This window comes from Cryptomeria japonica, chromosome 8 (assembly GCF_030272615.1).
Source record: "Cryptomeria japonica chromosome 8, Sugi_1.0, whole genome shotgun sequence".
NCBI classification, from domain to species: Eukaryota; Viridiplantae; Streptophyta; class Pinopsida; order Cupressales; family Cupressaceae; genus Cryptomeria; species Cryptomeria japonica.
Genome location: NC_081412.1, coordinates 734,090,358 through 734,107,210, shown reverse-complemented (window position 1 = coordinate 734,107,210; position 16,853 = coordinate 734,090,358).

Sequence of the window (16,853 nt, the reverse complement as noted above, 5' to 3'; positions counted from 1 at the left end):
ATTGCAAAAAATTATTGAGAGTACAAAAGTGAATATTGATGAACAATTTAGAGGAACTTTAAGGTATATAGACTCTGAACTGGCAACAAAGATGCCGACAAATGAACCTACATTAAACCCACCAGTACAAAATGAAGATCCAGTTACACTGGTATCATCTGAAAATTCCATTGTAATGGAGGAATTGCAGCAAACGAAGACACCTCGGTACGTAAGATTGAACCACTCTGAAAATCAGATAATTGGGAACAAGTATCAAGGAATTGTGACAAGAGGAAGATTTGCAAATGAAGAGGTATGTCTTATTTCTAAAATTGAACTATCATCAATTAATGAGGCATGTGAAGATAAAAACTGGATTAATGCTATGGAAGAAGAATTAAAACAAATTGAAAAGAATAACACACGGACATTATTTCCTTGACTTAAAGACAAAAGTTTAATTGAAACATAATGGGTATTTAGAAACAAACTTAATGAAGATGGTAAGGTAATCGGAAATAAAGCAAGACTAGTGTGTAAGGGATATTCTCAGAAAGAAGAAATTGATTAGAATGAAACATTTGCACCGGTAGCTAGAATTGAGGCAGTCAGATTATTCTTGGCTTTTGCAGCACACAAGAACTACAAAGTATATCAAATGGATATTAAATGTGCATTTTTGAATGAAGATCTTGAAGAAGAAGTTTACATTGAGCAACCTGATGGATTTTCTTTGACAGATAATAAAGATATGGTTTACAGGTTAAGGAAATCTTTGTATGGGTTGAAGCAAGCTCCAAGAGCTTGGTATGCAAGATTGGATAAATATCTTTTAAAGATTGGTTTTTGTAAAGGTAATGCTGACAACAACTTATACTATAAAGTGACTAATGATGGCATCTTGGCTATAGAAGTTTTTGTTGATGATATAATCTTTAGAGGAGAAGATGGATTATGTAAAGACTTTTCTATTAAAATGTAGCAAGAATTTGAAATGTCTATGATTGGAGAGATAAAATTCTTTTTAGGATTGTAGATTTCATAGACTGATAAAGGTATATTCTTGAGTCAATCCAAGTACTTGAAGGAGTTACTAAAAATTTTTGGAATGGAAAACTCTAAATCAGTGAGCACACCTATGACTAAAAATGAGAAATTATCACTAAGGGATGAATCTACACCTGTTAATCCGACTAGGTACAAATCTATGATAGGAGGTTTACTGTATTTGACACAAACTGTGTATGGTGAAAATGGATAACAATAATAACAATATTGAAAGGCTAAATGAATCCAACCACTAAACCCTAGCCTAACAATGAACAAAGATCCACCATAACATATGAAGATTACCTAAGACAATGCAAATAACTCAAAATCACAAAGATTATACCATCACATGTCCAATAGGGTTTTGATCTCCATTCTTCCTATCTCCATTGATCTTGCTTGATATATTTGCTCTCAGATTTTTATATGCACAAGAGCTCAACAAAGAACGGAATGTGGTTGCAAGTAGGATCGTAGTGTAGCCAAGTACTCCCAAATCAGTCATTAGTCATTAGTCATTAGGGTTTGACAATGAAGGAAGCATCTTCTTAAATAGAAGACACAATATGAAATGGAGGGATAAGATTGAGAGGTGTAAAAAGGAAGTCGGCTAGGATTAGAGGGTAGGTAAAAGAAATACCAAAATAATGAAAGAGGTAGGTAGTGTATGAATTAAGAGATGAATGACATGTGTCATGTGTAGAAAAAGCTAATGAATTAATTAAATAAATAAAGATTTATTTAATAAATAGAAGAAGTAGGATAATTAAATAAATAAAATATTTATTTAATTTAGGAAAAGGATAATTTAAATAAATAAATGTATTTATTTAAATGAGAAATAAGGCTAGAAGAGGATAAATGAATTAATTAAATAAATAAAGATTTATTTAATTAATAGAAGAATTAGGCTTAGGTAATTAAATAAATAAAATATTTATTTAATTAGACTGGACAATTTTAGGTGTCTACATTTTGCCCCTCTTTGAGACAATGCGGCTTGTCACGTTGTTTCAAAGAAGATAAGATGAACTGATACAAAGTTGCCCCAGTATGGGAATAATATGCCCCCTCGAGAGATTGGATGAAAATGTCTGAAAAGATTGCAGACAATCTCTCGATAAGAAAGAAAGGCTAGAATGGACAGACCAGATAAAGTGACAAAGTCACGGGATGAAGAAGACTGACTTGGGAAAATGAAGGCAAGGGCTAGGGTAGGCTATAAGATAGACCACGGGCAAAAGACATCCTCATTGTCATCCACACCCTTACAAGATCACAGTGCAGAGCGAGAAAAGAGCAGCAGCAGTCAGCAGCGATGGCCTTCGTTCACAGATTCGACCGCGTTCGTCGATTTCAGAGGCCAGTAGAGGCAGGAGAGCCGATAAGTACCATGAAACCTCCTCGTACTTTCACGCATTTCAATTTTTGTCATTAATGCTCAGTAGGTAGCAATAAATGCGCTTAGGAATAGGGTACAGAAAAATGCAAAAATGTACAACCGCGTCTATGTCAGTGCCAGGCGCGTCTGTGTCGGTTCCAGGCGCATCTATGCCTGGGACCGCGTTTGCGTTGATTGCGGGCGCGTTTAGGTATTGTAGAGGCGTTTGTGTCATGAAGTCGCGTTTAGGTTCCATAGGCGCGTTTGTGCATAATGTAAGCACGTTTGTGTTTAGAAAGCGTGTCTGTATCGCAGAAGCGCGTTTGTGCAATCTAGAAGTGCGTTTATGAGTTTAGAGCGCGTTTATGTGTCAAAATACATGGTTTTAGTCTTCTAGGTCAAATCGGCAGTTATGTGATGAACATACGTTGTCGATTGGATAAGCTGCTGAGAGGATACACTCAAACAAGTCCTCTAGGAAGACTAGGATAGATCAAGGCACTTTGTGATGAACAGGGAGTACTAGGAAGGCAGCACTTTGTGATGAACAGGGAGTGCAAATGTGAGTAACACTTTGTGATGAACAGGGAATGTCACACACGTACTACTTTGTGATGAACAGGGAGCACTACTAGGATAGATAGCAACACTTTGTGATGAACAGTGAGTGTCACTAGGATAGATAACCATATGCATTTAGATAGCAAGTAGCATTGTGTGATAAACAGTGAATGCCACGATAACTGACATGATTGATTGTTTGACTGCAGGAGTATCTGCCTATGTTGGAGTCACGGGAGAGATTCCCGTCTACACAGAGACTACGGGCAGAGTTGTCGTTTGAGGAGAGAGCAGCTATTGAGGAGATGGGCCTCAGACATGTACTGTATGTGCCTGAGTTTTGGGCAAACATGGGTTTGCTGACTGCGCTGGTGGATAGACGGCACTCCGAGACTTGCACGTTTCACTTACCGATGGGGGAGATGACAGTGACCCTCGAGGATGTCTATAAGATTTTGCACATACCGATCGATGGAGAGCTAATTCCATATGATCGAGATGGAGACAGGGAGGCGTTGAGACGGGTATTCCAGGATCCCAGGTTGGAGATGAGAGCAGGGCATGTGGCATGGGATACCATGACCGCGACAGGTTTAGCATTGCTAGCTGTGATCAGAGGAGCCATCAGTGGGTTCTTGTGTCCTGACAGAGCTACACGGGGGTTGGCAGTGGGTTGGGGAGGAGCACTGGAGATACTGGTGACACATTTATACTATTAGCTGCATCAGTTCATTTATCACGGATCAGTGGGATTGGGCTGTGGAGTGACACTCCTACAGGTGTGGGCATATGAGCACCTTCCTATCACACGACTGATTCACTTCAGAGGTAGAGGGCATGGACGAAGCTTTGTACACCTCTATGATATGATTATGTCACAGCCTCGGATTGGCCGGCTGGAGCACTGGAGGCGTGTTATAGATGATATTGACACAGTCATCTGGAGGCCGTACCTGGGGTGCGAGGAGTGGGAGGACGACGCCTTGGAGCTGCCATATACATTCAGGATCAGATATCTGATTGGGCGGACGCCCTACATTTTGGAGAGACAGCTAGTTGACAAGGTAGGCAGACAGTTCGGCCGGATCCAGAGGATGCCGCGAGGCTCGGACATGTATGCCCATACAGTCAGGGATCAGGCACAGTTCGGGCCATTATTATCGTATGATCAGGTCGTGACATAGATGATAGAGATGATGCCATTACCCTGGGATATGTGGCCAGAGGTTGAGGATGCAGGTATGGATGCAGAGTATGCTGCATATTGGGCAGAGCATCCATTTCCGCGGTTGACAAATCCGGGAGAGCTGCTGGAGGGGGAGGTTGGAGGGGATGGAGGTAGGGGCCGACGGAGGTGGAGGGGAGTAGTGGGAGAGAGGAGAGTGGCACCTCAGAGGGAGGGAGGACAGGAGGGACCAGCCCAGGTAGTGAGGGGGCGAGGTGGATTGCCCCTGTAGGTACCAGCAGCACAGGGATAGAGGTAGGGACAGGTGTAGAGACAGGTGCCAGTACAGGCACAGGTACAGAGACAGGTGCAGGCACCCAGACATGTACAGAGACAGGCACCGGTTCAGGCACCCAGACAAGTTCAGGGGCAGGCATAGATACAGGCACCTGCAGAGGGAGAGCCACAGGCAGAGGCTGAGGGTGGAGATCCTGAGGAGGATGAGCTGTTAGAGCTAAGAGAGATCTGCTAGGGCCAGGCAGATGAGATCCAAGAGTTGGAGCGGGAGAGGGATCACCTCAGGATCAGGCTCTGAGATACAGAGTGAGAGAGGGATCAGGCCATTCAGCGATATACTGAGGCTGAGACAGCTCTGAGGGTAGGGAGGCAGGCAGCAGAGGAAGTAGGGGCAGGCTACGCATATGTGCTGCGAGCCGGTGAGGAGATTGGCTACTAGAGAGACTTGTACTATGGTGCAGTGCCAGCGGATCACCGGGCGAGGAGCTTCCATAGACCATTGTGGACAGCGACGGCTACGGGAGGGAGTCGGAGGAGGCAGGCATCTAGTGGTGGGGTTATGGGTCCTCCACCACCACCAGACAGGCAGAGGGATCCTAGAGCGGGTCCATCTACAACTCAGCATCCGTCGAGGTCAGGCAACTCCGAGGGAGGGAGTTCATCATAGCCATAGAGGGCTCCCCTTTGTATCAGTATATGTACCATTTTTGTATTGCAGACACCTGCGGGTGATTTTGTAGCCATATGATTCTTTTGACATCATTGTATCATGACACATTTGATTATATATGAGATGATTCACCATTTTTGTGGCAGCTATATGCATGTGTACCTTTTGTGATGTATGCTTCGATGATGTATGTTTTATGTGATAGATGCGATGCAATATTTTTGTTCTTTTATGTTTTAGATGTGATGCATGATGCAAATGTGAATGTATGTAATGAAAATGAATATGATAATGCAAATGATTATTTACCTGATGAAAATGTAAGATGTGCTAACAAGTGTTGTGTGCAGGATGTGATGCAATTGTGATATCTAGATGTATGTATGTGGTGATGCAGGTGTAACTATATGAAATGCAAATGTTTTTGGTGTGTCATTATACTCAGTCATGTGATAGCGGGCTACGCGGACTCGAGAAGGATGATGGAAGTCAATCAAGAAAGAGGGATGGAAGATAGAAGATATGAATGTGAAAGAGCTTCTTGTGCGTTATCATCATTGAGCTTTATTATGGCAAAATAGTTTATGACAATCGAGGCATTTGTTCGACCCAGAAAGTCATTGTACCCGTTTGCATGGAGGTAAGACAGTCATAAACAAGGAATGCCCCAGTTCATACTAGACTCACAGTGTCCTCATATCCTTGGACAAGTCATAGCATTACTAAAAGACAATCCACAGACAGCAAATGCAAATAGGTGACGATACCCCATCCTCGCCTTTCTAGTCAAAGACATCCTGGAGATAGAATCTCTAGTCAAAGACATCCTGGAAAAGCTAAAAGATATGTCACCAAGAAAAAAGATAAAATCAAAAGAAAACCAAGACTCGACACCAACATCCACTGTAGTCCTCAAGTTTAGTGTCTCTTGTCACTTGTATAAGTCATGTTTGATTGTGGTCACAATGTTCACTTTCACAAAAGGGATAGATTAACACTGAACCATATGTTGTCTGAGTCTATTGAAAGATTTGATTTGTTGAGGCCCATTGTTGCCACTGTGTCTCATCTGAAACTGACTAAATCCATGAAACTGATACTTTATTGCGGAGAAGATGAAACTTTATGGCGGATCTGCGATGCAAATGTTGCTTTATTGCGGATTGTGCGCGAATAGACTGAAGAAAGCTGGAAGAAACTGTACTCCTTGAAACATGTGATGTTCTCAGTTCCACACCCATCACTAGACGTAGGATTTGCCTTAGCCACAAATAGGGTATGATTTGTTATGGATGGAAAGGGATGTGAAAAGGGAGGTTTATTATGAATGGCTAACCAATCTTAGGTAGATCAATAACAAGCCATGATGGGACTGGGTAAGTTTATTATGGATGAATAGGTTGTGAGTGTGTGCAAAGTGAAAGGATGAAAGTGAATCCTGAAGTAGGGAGGAGCAATGTCTCTATGCATGGCACTGGTGACCCAGTTTTCACCATGGTACTTGCCCAGGGTGCCATCAAAGTGGTTTTCACCGTTGGACGAAATTATTTCTCTTTACTTTTTTCAATTTTTCAATGTTTTTTGTGTCACAAGGCGCCTGTTTGCCAGGTTTTCACCAAGTAACGATTTTTTTTGTTTTTATAATTTTTTTTTGTATTTTTGCAATGTTTTTGATTTTTTTGTATTTTTGAATTAGGATATTCCAGAAAATTATGTGTAGAACCTGCGAAGGTGCATGCTGTTGATAGGATCCTCCAAGGGTTCACCTTCTGTAGTTGAGAGCTGATATGCTCCAGATCCATATACCGCTGTGATGATGTAAGGACCAAGCCAGTTTGGTTCGAACTTGCCCTTTTTATCTCTGTCTTGCTGATTCTTGGGGTTTTCTCTGAGGACTAAGTCACCTACCTCAAATGTGCGAGGCTTGACCTTGTGATTGTAGCTGTGACTCATTCATTGTTGGTAAGCCTTGAGATGATTAAAAGCAGTATGTCTTCGTTCCTCCAGCAGTTCTAGTTCTTGTAAGCGAGAGACCCTGTAATCTTCATCATTGATTATGTTTCTCAAAGAGACCCGTAAAGAAGGTAACTCGACCTCAATAGGCAAGATGGCTTCAGCGCCGTAGACAAGTGAGTAAGGTGTAGCTCCTGTAGGTGTGCGGACACTTGTACGGTAGGCCTAAAGTGCAGGATTGAGTTGGATATGCCAGTTACGGCCAGCGTCGTCGACTGTCTTTTTAAGGATTTTGAGAATTGTTTTGTTAGACGCCTCAGCTTGGCCATTACCTTGGGGGTAATATGGTGTGGAGAAACGATGAGAGATATGAAAGTGGTCACAGAGTTCACGAACATCCTGATTTTTGAAGGGACACCTGTTATCAGTAATAATGGAAGTAGGAATCCCGTATCGGCAAATGATGTAGTTCAGGATGAAGGTAGCAATTTGTTTCCCTGTAACTTGTGTGAGAGGCACAGCTTCAATCCACTTTGTGAAATACTCTATGGCTGTGATAATGAATTTATGACCATTGGAAGAAGGAGGGTGAATCTTGCCTATGAGATCGAGTCCCCACTGACAAAAGGGCCAAGGAGATGCAAGTGGTTGTAGTTCCTGTGCTGGTGCATGTATGAGGTCTCCATGAATTTGACATTGCTTACACTTCTTGACAAACTGATATGAGTCTTTTTCCATAGTAGGCCAGTAATATCCAGTCCTGATGAGTTTCTTGGCCAAGGTAGGACCACCAGTATGCGGACCACATATCCCTTCATGCACTTCTCGTAACGCAATCTAAGCTTCGTCACTCTCTAAACATCTAAGAAGGGTGCCATCTAGACCTCGTCGGTATAGGATATCAACTAGAATGACGTATCGAGAGGATTGGCGAATGAACATGCGGCGTTGGTTGTTCGATAGATCGGGAGGTAAGATATTGTCGCGAAGGTATGTGAATATGGAACCATATAACTAGGATTCAGGACCAACAACGCATATCATTTCAGTAGGAGTGATCTCATATGAAGGAATCAACAGATTATCTACCAGGAACTCATAGCAGGTCTCATTTTGTGGTAGATCAATGAGTGAAGCAATCGTAGCCATGGCATCTGCAGCACAATTCTGTTCTCTTGGTATCTGCTCAAAATCTATTTTTGTGAAGTGCTGTTTCAAATCATCTACCAGTTGTTTGTAAGGCATTAGCTTTTCATCTTTTGTTTGGTAATCATCAGTTGCTTGACGGATAACAAGTTGGGAATCTCCAAAAACACAAAGTTCCTGGATCTTCCATTGAACTGCAATTCGTAATCCTGTTGTTAATGCCTCATATTCCGCTATATTGTTGGTGCAAGGAAATGATAAGCGGTATGATTTTGGTATAGAATCACCTTGAGGAGTTATAAAAAGAATACCAGCTCCTACCCCATGCTGTGTGTATGAACCATCAAAGTATAATTGCCATGGCTTCACATGTGATATTGTTAAAATTGCTTCATCTGGAAATTCTGACTGTAGAGGAACATCATCTATCATGGGAGCATCTGCCAATTGATCTGCAATTGCTTGTCCTTTTATTGCTTTTTTGTCTATGTACTCGATGTCAAATTCACTCAGAATCATTACCCACTTGGCCAGCTGCCCAGTAAGTGTAGCTTTGTTGAGAAGATATTTTAGTGGATCAATTCTGGCAATCAACTTAGTCTTGTGAGTGAGCATATAATGGTGTAATTTTAGTGAAGCAAAGACCACAGCGAGACAGGCATGCTCGATTGGTGTGTAATTTAGCTCATATCCCACCAGTGTGCGACTGATATAGTATACTACTTTTTCCTTGCCGTCAGGTATTTGTTGTGCTAAGAGTGCCCCCAGTGCCGTTGGAGTAGCTGATATGTAGAGTAACAAAGGTTGATCTGGAATTGGTGGCATCAAAACTGGTGGGTTCAAAAGATAGTCTTTGAGCGCTTGAAAAGCCTGTTGACAGTTCTCATCCCATTTGAACTTGATGTTTTTGTGTAGCAGGTGCTGGAAAGGATTACACTTATCTGCAAGTTGTGCTATGAATCTTCATATGGATTGGAGTCTCCCTTGTAAAGATCGAAGTTGACTGATATTCCTCGGTGGTGGCATGTCCAAGATAGCCTTGACTTTTGCTAGATCGGCCTCGATTCCTCTTTTAGACACAATGAATCCTAGGAGCTTCCCTGAGGTTACTCCAAAGACACATTTCTTTGGATTTAATCTTACTTTGTATTTTTCCAGCCGATCAAAGACAACTAAAAGTATGTCCAAGTGTGTATCTCTATCTATTGATTTTCCCAAGAGATCATCAACATAATCTTCCACTGTTATGTGCATGAGATCATGAAAAATAGTGGTCATCGCTCTTTGATAAGTAGCGCCTGCATTTTTCAGCCCAAAAGGCATGACATTCCAATAGAAGGTTCCCCATGGACAAGTGAATGATGTTTTATGTTGATCTTCAGGCGCAATCCTGATTTGATTATATTCAGAAAATCCGTCCATTAAAGATAGCATTTCATGACCTGCAGTGAGATCAACGATCAAGTCAATGTTTGGTAATGGGAAGTCATCTTTCGGACAAGCTTTGTTGATGTCTCTAAAATCTGTACATATCCTTATGCTACGATCTGGTTTACTGACAGGTACTAGATTGGAGATCCATTCGAGATAATCAATTGGGCGTATGAAACCGACATCCAATAATTTTTCTAGCTCTGCCTTGACTAGTAATGCCACTTGCGGGTGCATTTTCCTTAATTTATGTTTTACTGCCTTTGCCCCCGGTTTGACTGTCAAATGATGCATTACCAGATCTGGATCTAATCCAGGCATATCAGCGTATGACCATGCAAAGTTGATTTGTCGTTCCTTGAAGAAGCTTATGAATTTTGCCCTCTCAGACTCTGTCAAGGATTGAGCCAGGAATATGTTGTGTGGAACCTCTTCCGTACCAATGTTTGTCTTTATAGTCTCCTCTACCAACATGGATGATTTTTCCTCATATGATGCTGGGAGAATGTCAAGCCTTCCATCTTCGGGTGCCTCAGAGAGGTTTTTGCCCTCAGATACGTCCTTTCTTTTTACTTTTTTGGAGTCAGATAGCACCACAGTGTGGTTTTCGCCATAAGACCCTTGATTTGTTCGTATTTTCACATTTTTGTGACTAGAAGGCCCGACACCCTCACCAAAATATGCCATGTTGTTGAGTTCTATGGTGTATCCTGCTTTGTGGTCTCCAGGGGGAAGATCATCTCATATGCCAAGATAGTCGATAATAGCTTCATCATTTTGAAATGTATCAAATTGTGCTGGTCCTTCATGATCCCAGTCAATGAGTTGGGGGTGAACAAGGGGAAGTTCTTTAGTGTTTTCAGAGTTTGCAGGGCGAAGAGTGAAGATGTGGTTATATTCAGGTATGTCAAGACAATCGTCGAGGTCATCGATGGCACTCTCCTCATCAGTTTCGATCACGAGTGAATCCAAATTATCATCACTAGTAGTGCCTTCAGGGACAGGTGTCCTCATCCTATGCGATTTCAACCTAGGACCTTGAAATGAAGACTATACGGGATCCTTATGGGTTGGTTCTTGACCAACTCTAAACTTTTTGTAAAATTCCTCCTCTTTTGTGGGTTCATCTGGTTCTCTGAATGTCTCGGTGAGCTCATAGTCACTGGAGGATTTGTCTGAACCCCATTCCCACTCATTAGAATCTGTGGAATAGTAGTCCTCTTGTTGAATTTCGGCAACTTTGATTCGCAATGCCTCTTTTGTTCTTTTATTGTGTATCTTGGAATTCAGAAAACCAAGTCCCTTTGAGCGTTCCCTTCTTGTAGTTAACTCAGGTTGTAAGGGCTCCATGATGCCTTCTTTGCGTAACCCGAGAGGGCTTTTTCCATCATACCCGAATCTTTGCAGAATTTTGAAGCCTTTGCCATAGTTCTCACAGGGTATAATAATCTGATCTTGTGTGTCCTCTTCAACATCTTTGTAGAGCATTTTATATAAATTTTCCTCTTCTAGTTCACCCCATCTTTGAAAGGTAGTAGGATCCCATTTGAGTATCATGATGGAGATTTGCTTGTTAGGATGTGGCCTCCCATATTCTTTTGGAGAACTCATGACTTGTCGTAAAAACATTGTCTGATTCAAAGTGTATTCTCCCATGCCTTTGTCTTGAAATTTGCCTCTAAGTTCACCTTGTTTGGATGTCGAGGGTTTTAATGACTCAGGATCAATGTACGTCGAAGAAGGAGTAGCCTCACGATTACTGGGAATTATAGTCTTAGTATGTGATCTCAAGTTATTGCAATATATGAACAGATTTGGATCACCGTTGACCGTTACCTCGATTCCATTATGAGGAAACTTAATGCATTGATGGTATGTCGATGGGACTGCCCTCATTTCATGAATCCAAGGACGTCCTAGCAATATGTTATATGTGAGATCCAGATCTAGGACTTGACAAACCACATCCTTTGTGACTGGCCCAATTCTTAGCGGTAAGGTAACTGTGCCCTTGGATGAATGCTCTTCATCATCATAGGCCTTGATGGTGATTTGGTTTGTAGAATTCACAGCTTTGTCAGAATATCCCAGTTGTCTAATGGTGCTCAAAGTACAAATGTTTAGACCTACTCCTCCATCTATCAGGACTCGCTTTATTCGATGTTTATGTATAAAGGCTTCAACGTGTAAAGGTGCATTATGTGGCTGACTTATGGAGGCGTCATCAGCTTCTGTGAATGTGAGGGAGTGTGGAACGGATAGGTATCCCACCATGGCTTGGAACTGGTCCACATTCAGATCAGTAGGGACGGCAGTGTCTCTCAAGATTTTGTCAAGGATAGCTTTATGAGCAGGGGATATGCGTAGAAGCTCAAGAATGGAGATGAGCGCGGGTGTCTTCCCTAACTGTTCTACAAGGTCATACTCAGGCTTGATTGATGAAGAATTGGTATTCTTAGTTGAGGCACCTGGCAACGTAATCTTACCTCGACGACTTGTAACATGACATTCAGAAGTAGACTCAGAGGAAGATCCCACACCCTTTAGGACAATCTTGGGTCTCTGAGAAGGATTCTCAGGATTTTTGTTCTTGATAGTAATAGTAGAAATATGATTGTCCATCGAGATGTGATTGATAGTAGAATCATAATTGTAAGGTGCTCTAGTGTAATTGGCTTGATCATCTGTGACTTTGCCTTTTCCTTTGTCATGTTTTGGGAACGGTTCCTTAAACATCTCATGCTCTTGATTAGATGAATGTCCCTCAATCTTAATGTCGCCTCTATCAATGAGATCTTGCACAATGTTCTTCAATCGATGGCAATTACTTGTCTTGTGACCCTTGCTCTTATGAAACTCACAATACTCATCATCATTCCACCAATTAGGTTTGACCTTTGGCTCATATGGAGGAAAATCTGGAACTGTTATCACTTTGTTCACCACAAGCTTTTTGAATACTGATTCAAGTGGTTCTCCTAATGGGGTGTACTTCCTTCGTGGTTTAGAAGTCGTTTGATTGTTCACTTGATTGTTTGTAGAACTTGATCCTGAAAAGATGAATTTCAGTCGCATCGTATTGGCATCAACAACACCATCATTAACTGTATTCTTGTTCTTATTCCAAAATCTTGGCTTGTCTTTTCCTTTAAAGTCATCTTTGTTTTCTTTGAATATCTTGATGACTCCTTGTTCAATTAAGACCTTTTCTGTTGCTAGTCCCTTTTCAATAACATCCTTGAATGTAGATAAACAAGCTTTTCTGAGATCATAGCCAATAGCCTTGTTAACATTTTGTGTGAACATTTCCACCATTTGTTTCTGCGGGATTTCGCAAGAGCATCTGCTAGCTAAGTTTCTCCATCTTTGTAAAAATGTTGCAAAAGATTTTCCTTCCTTTTGTTTAGTATTGCACAAGGTAGTAACTGAGACATCTGTTTCTATGTTGTAGGAGAAATGCTGAATGAATGCCTCTGCCAAGTCACCCCATGACTTAATACCGGGAGGTTATTGAGAAAACCATTCCATAGCTTGATCGCCTAAGCTCTGTGGGAACAACCTCATCAAGTATGTTTCTTCTGCCGCTACCTCAATGCAGGCTGTGAAGAATTGTCTTATGTGTGCCTTGGGGTCTCCTCTCCCTCTATATTTGTCAAATTTTGGTGTCACAAAGTGTGCAGGAAATGGGGGCATTGGAATGCTCTTATCAAAGGGATAAGGACATATATCTCTCATAGTGTATGTTGGTTTTGATGTACTCATGTCCTCCATCTTCTTTTGTAGATCTCTAATTTGTTGTTCCAAATTATTCTTGGGAGGAGATTGATTTCTTGTAGCATACCCCATGTTTGAAACACCCATTTGAGGAGGAGCTTGTTGCATGTATGGATGATACTGATCGTAGACATGTCCATATGGAGGTCTATATTGTTGCGGCATATATGGAGCACTTGGCATAACTTCATGTTGAGGGATCCCATATCTGTTTTGTGCATATATACCATACTCAATAGGCATTTCATTTTCCATTGTGTTGCCCCCAATTTTGACATGAGGTCTCCTTGTGTCAAAATTTTGAGGATGTCTTTGAGTATCCACTTGTTTTGATTGATCCATACCTTGAGCATGTAATTGTGCATATTTGTCTGCATAAGGCCTCCATGATGGTCTTTGAGTGTAAGTATCATACGTTTGAGCTTGTGTATGTGGGATTGCTGGTTTTTGAAGCAAAATTGATGGTGACTCAGGCATCATATTATTCGGTCCTCTATTTCCTCCACTATTTGGTCTCCTTTGATCCATGTTGGGTTGAGTTTGTTGTGAGGGTTGACTTTCCATAAGTTGAGATAAGTCAAAATCATGCGGTATTTTAGCTCCACTTTGTGCCATCATGTGTAAAAAGTACTGATGATCTCTCCTCATTATTTCTTCAACCAATCTATTGAAATGAGGATTCATTATGGATTCTTCTATGTCTGCTGATAGTATTGAAGAGTTGTCAACATTGTCATTGTGTGTAGCATTGTTGTTTATAGTATTTGCGCTTTCCACATTTGGATTGTTTCTATAAACATTCATGTCTGGTAATGTAGTGTGCTCAGGATTGTAGAATAAATCATTGTCATACTCATAAGAACTCATGTTTGCAGACTCTTGAGCTTCTTTAGCTATTCTCCTAGATTCTTGAAGGCGGGTTTCAACCATGAACTAGGTGTTTGACCAAGATGTGAGAGACTAGATGAAAAGTGAAAAGAGTATGGAAGACCAAGAGTTGTATGGAATGTAAATGAATCTTGAGGTGTACTTGCAATGTCCAAAATGTAAGACCAAGTATGTAAGTAGTAGAGTAGGTGTGACTTCCAAAGAGAGGATCGTTTCTCTTGATGAGGTAAGCTGACCTTGACTCTAAGTAAGACCAAATGAGACCCAAAGGTAAGAAACCTTGATGAGGGACCACTTAGCAAAGTGTAGTTGTATGTAGTGTGTTGAAAGAGTATAGTGAGGACAAGCAAGTGACCTTTTTGACTCAAGTTTTTAGACAAGTATGAATGTAAAATGAGATGTAAAGCAATGATGGACTGTATGAGACCTTAGGACAGGTTGAATGCTAGATGAAACCTAAAGAGACAACCTAGGAAGCTCAAGTATTCCAAAACTGATTTTCTTTGTTTGCTGGACTGTTAAAGTTTTCAATTCCTGACATAGATGCCTCTGTATGCTTCACAGACGCGATTCCCAGACACATATGCTTCTCTGTTGGACACAGACACTGATAAAAACACAGACGCTATTCTGCCCTTCACAGACGCGCTTAGATTACGCAGATGTGGTTAAAACAAACACAAACACGTTTCTGTAAACTTCGTGCAATTTTTCCAATCTGTGAAGTTGTTTTGTTGTGACCAAATCCGACTGTTTGACTATTTTTCGTGACAAGAGGACACAATGTTGATGACTCAATGTTTGCAAACTGTCTAGACTCCAAAAGTGTGTTGTTTGATGTAAAAAGTTTTGCATACACTTGAAGACACAAAAGACACAATGTTTTGTTGTTTAGTCTTGAATGTTTGAGTGTTTAGCATAAGACAAGCACAAATCTTAGGGCTGGCCAAGACAATAGTTGTTGATCCCACATAGGGTTTTACCCCCGAGGCTACGCTATTCAGAGCGGATACTTAGATGCTTGACCTCACTGGCTCCACCCTCGGCACTCACTTCTCGGGTCAGCCAAGCATCAGTCCCCATGAAAACTCCCCATGGTGAACTTTGTATCTCTACTAAGAACCGTATGTGTGTGGGCCGCTACCAGAGGTCCGACCTCCTGCCTCAACAACTAGAAGGATTTGGGGTTCTAAAACAAAAAGGTGCTAGTAAGGGCATCCGCTCGTGTGGCCATACATGCAACACTTTCAGCTCTGTAAATACAGAAGGCTCCCAGCCGGTAGGGGTTATGCCCTACAAATGATCAAATAAATTTGATCAAACGGGTTTATGGGGAGACATAGTGTCGGTATGAACTAATCAGCACATGTTATTCATAGTTTTCACCATGAATACATTTGATTATAGTGGTTTGGATGAGGTGGGTTTTCCTTGCTACCACTTGGGTTGTTCTCTTCTCACTAGTAGTCCTAATGACCACACGAGAAGACAGGCCCTCTAAAGATTAAACAAAAAGAGCCTATTGCTCAAGACACAAAAGACAATGATTCAATTTTAGTGCACCAATGGAAGTGTTTGCTAATCTATGAAAACAAGGCACACAACAAAATTACAAAACCCTAGCAAAGGCCCTGCAACAAAATTGTTAGTAGTTTGGGTTGTTTCAAATGATAACCCCTTCCTGCAAGAACACAAGTTAGGTAAATTTTAGAAAACCCAAAAGACTTTGTGAAAAAGGGGCCTTCAACAAAAACGTTTTTGCCTCCAAAGCAAGCAGACACAAACGCGTCTGTATGACATAGACGCAGTTCTGTGATGCACAGACGCGCTCACAGAATGCAGACATTTTTTCCGAACACAGACGCGGGCAGATTCGACACAGACGCGTTTTGAATTCACAGACACGGCTCCAAAAACCTGCAAAATAAATTCTGACAAAAACACAGATGCGATTCACGATATTGCAGACGCTTCTGAAACACAAAAACGCGATCCGAACGCTCGCAGACGCGGAAAAACCTAAAATGTCGTCGAATTTATTTAATTAGACTGGACAATTTTAGGTGTCTACACAAACAAGACCTGATATTATGAATGCAATATGTATTGTTTCAAGATTTCAGAGTAATCCTAGAGAAAATCTTGAATCAACAATAAAAAGGATTTTCTAGTACTTACAAGGCACTACTAATCTTGGCTTATGGTATCCTAGAGATGAAAACTTCAAATTATGTGCATACATAGATGCAAATTGGGCAGGAGATGTGGATGACAGAAAAAGCACCACCGACAGAGCATTTTTTCTTGGAAGCAGATTAATTTCTTGGTTGAGTAAGAAACAAAGTTGTACATCTTTATCAATAGCAGAATTAGAATATGTTGCAGCATCAACTAACTATGCACAAGTATTATGGCTTAAGCAAATGTTGAAGGACATAAAGGTAAAATGCAAGGAACCTATAACTATCTATTGTGATAACACTGCAGAAATTGATATATCTAAGAATTTGGTACTACATTCTAAAACTAAACATGTTTCTATTAAACTGAATTTT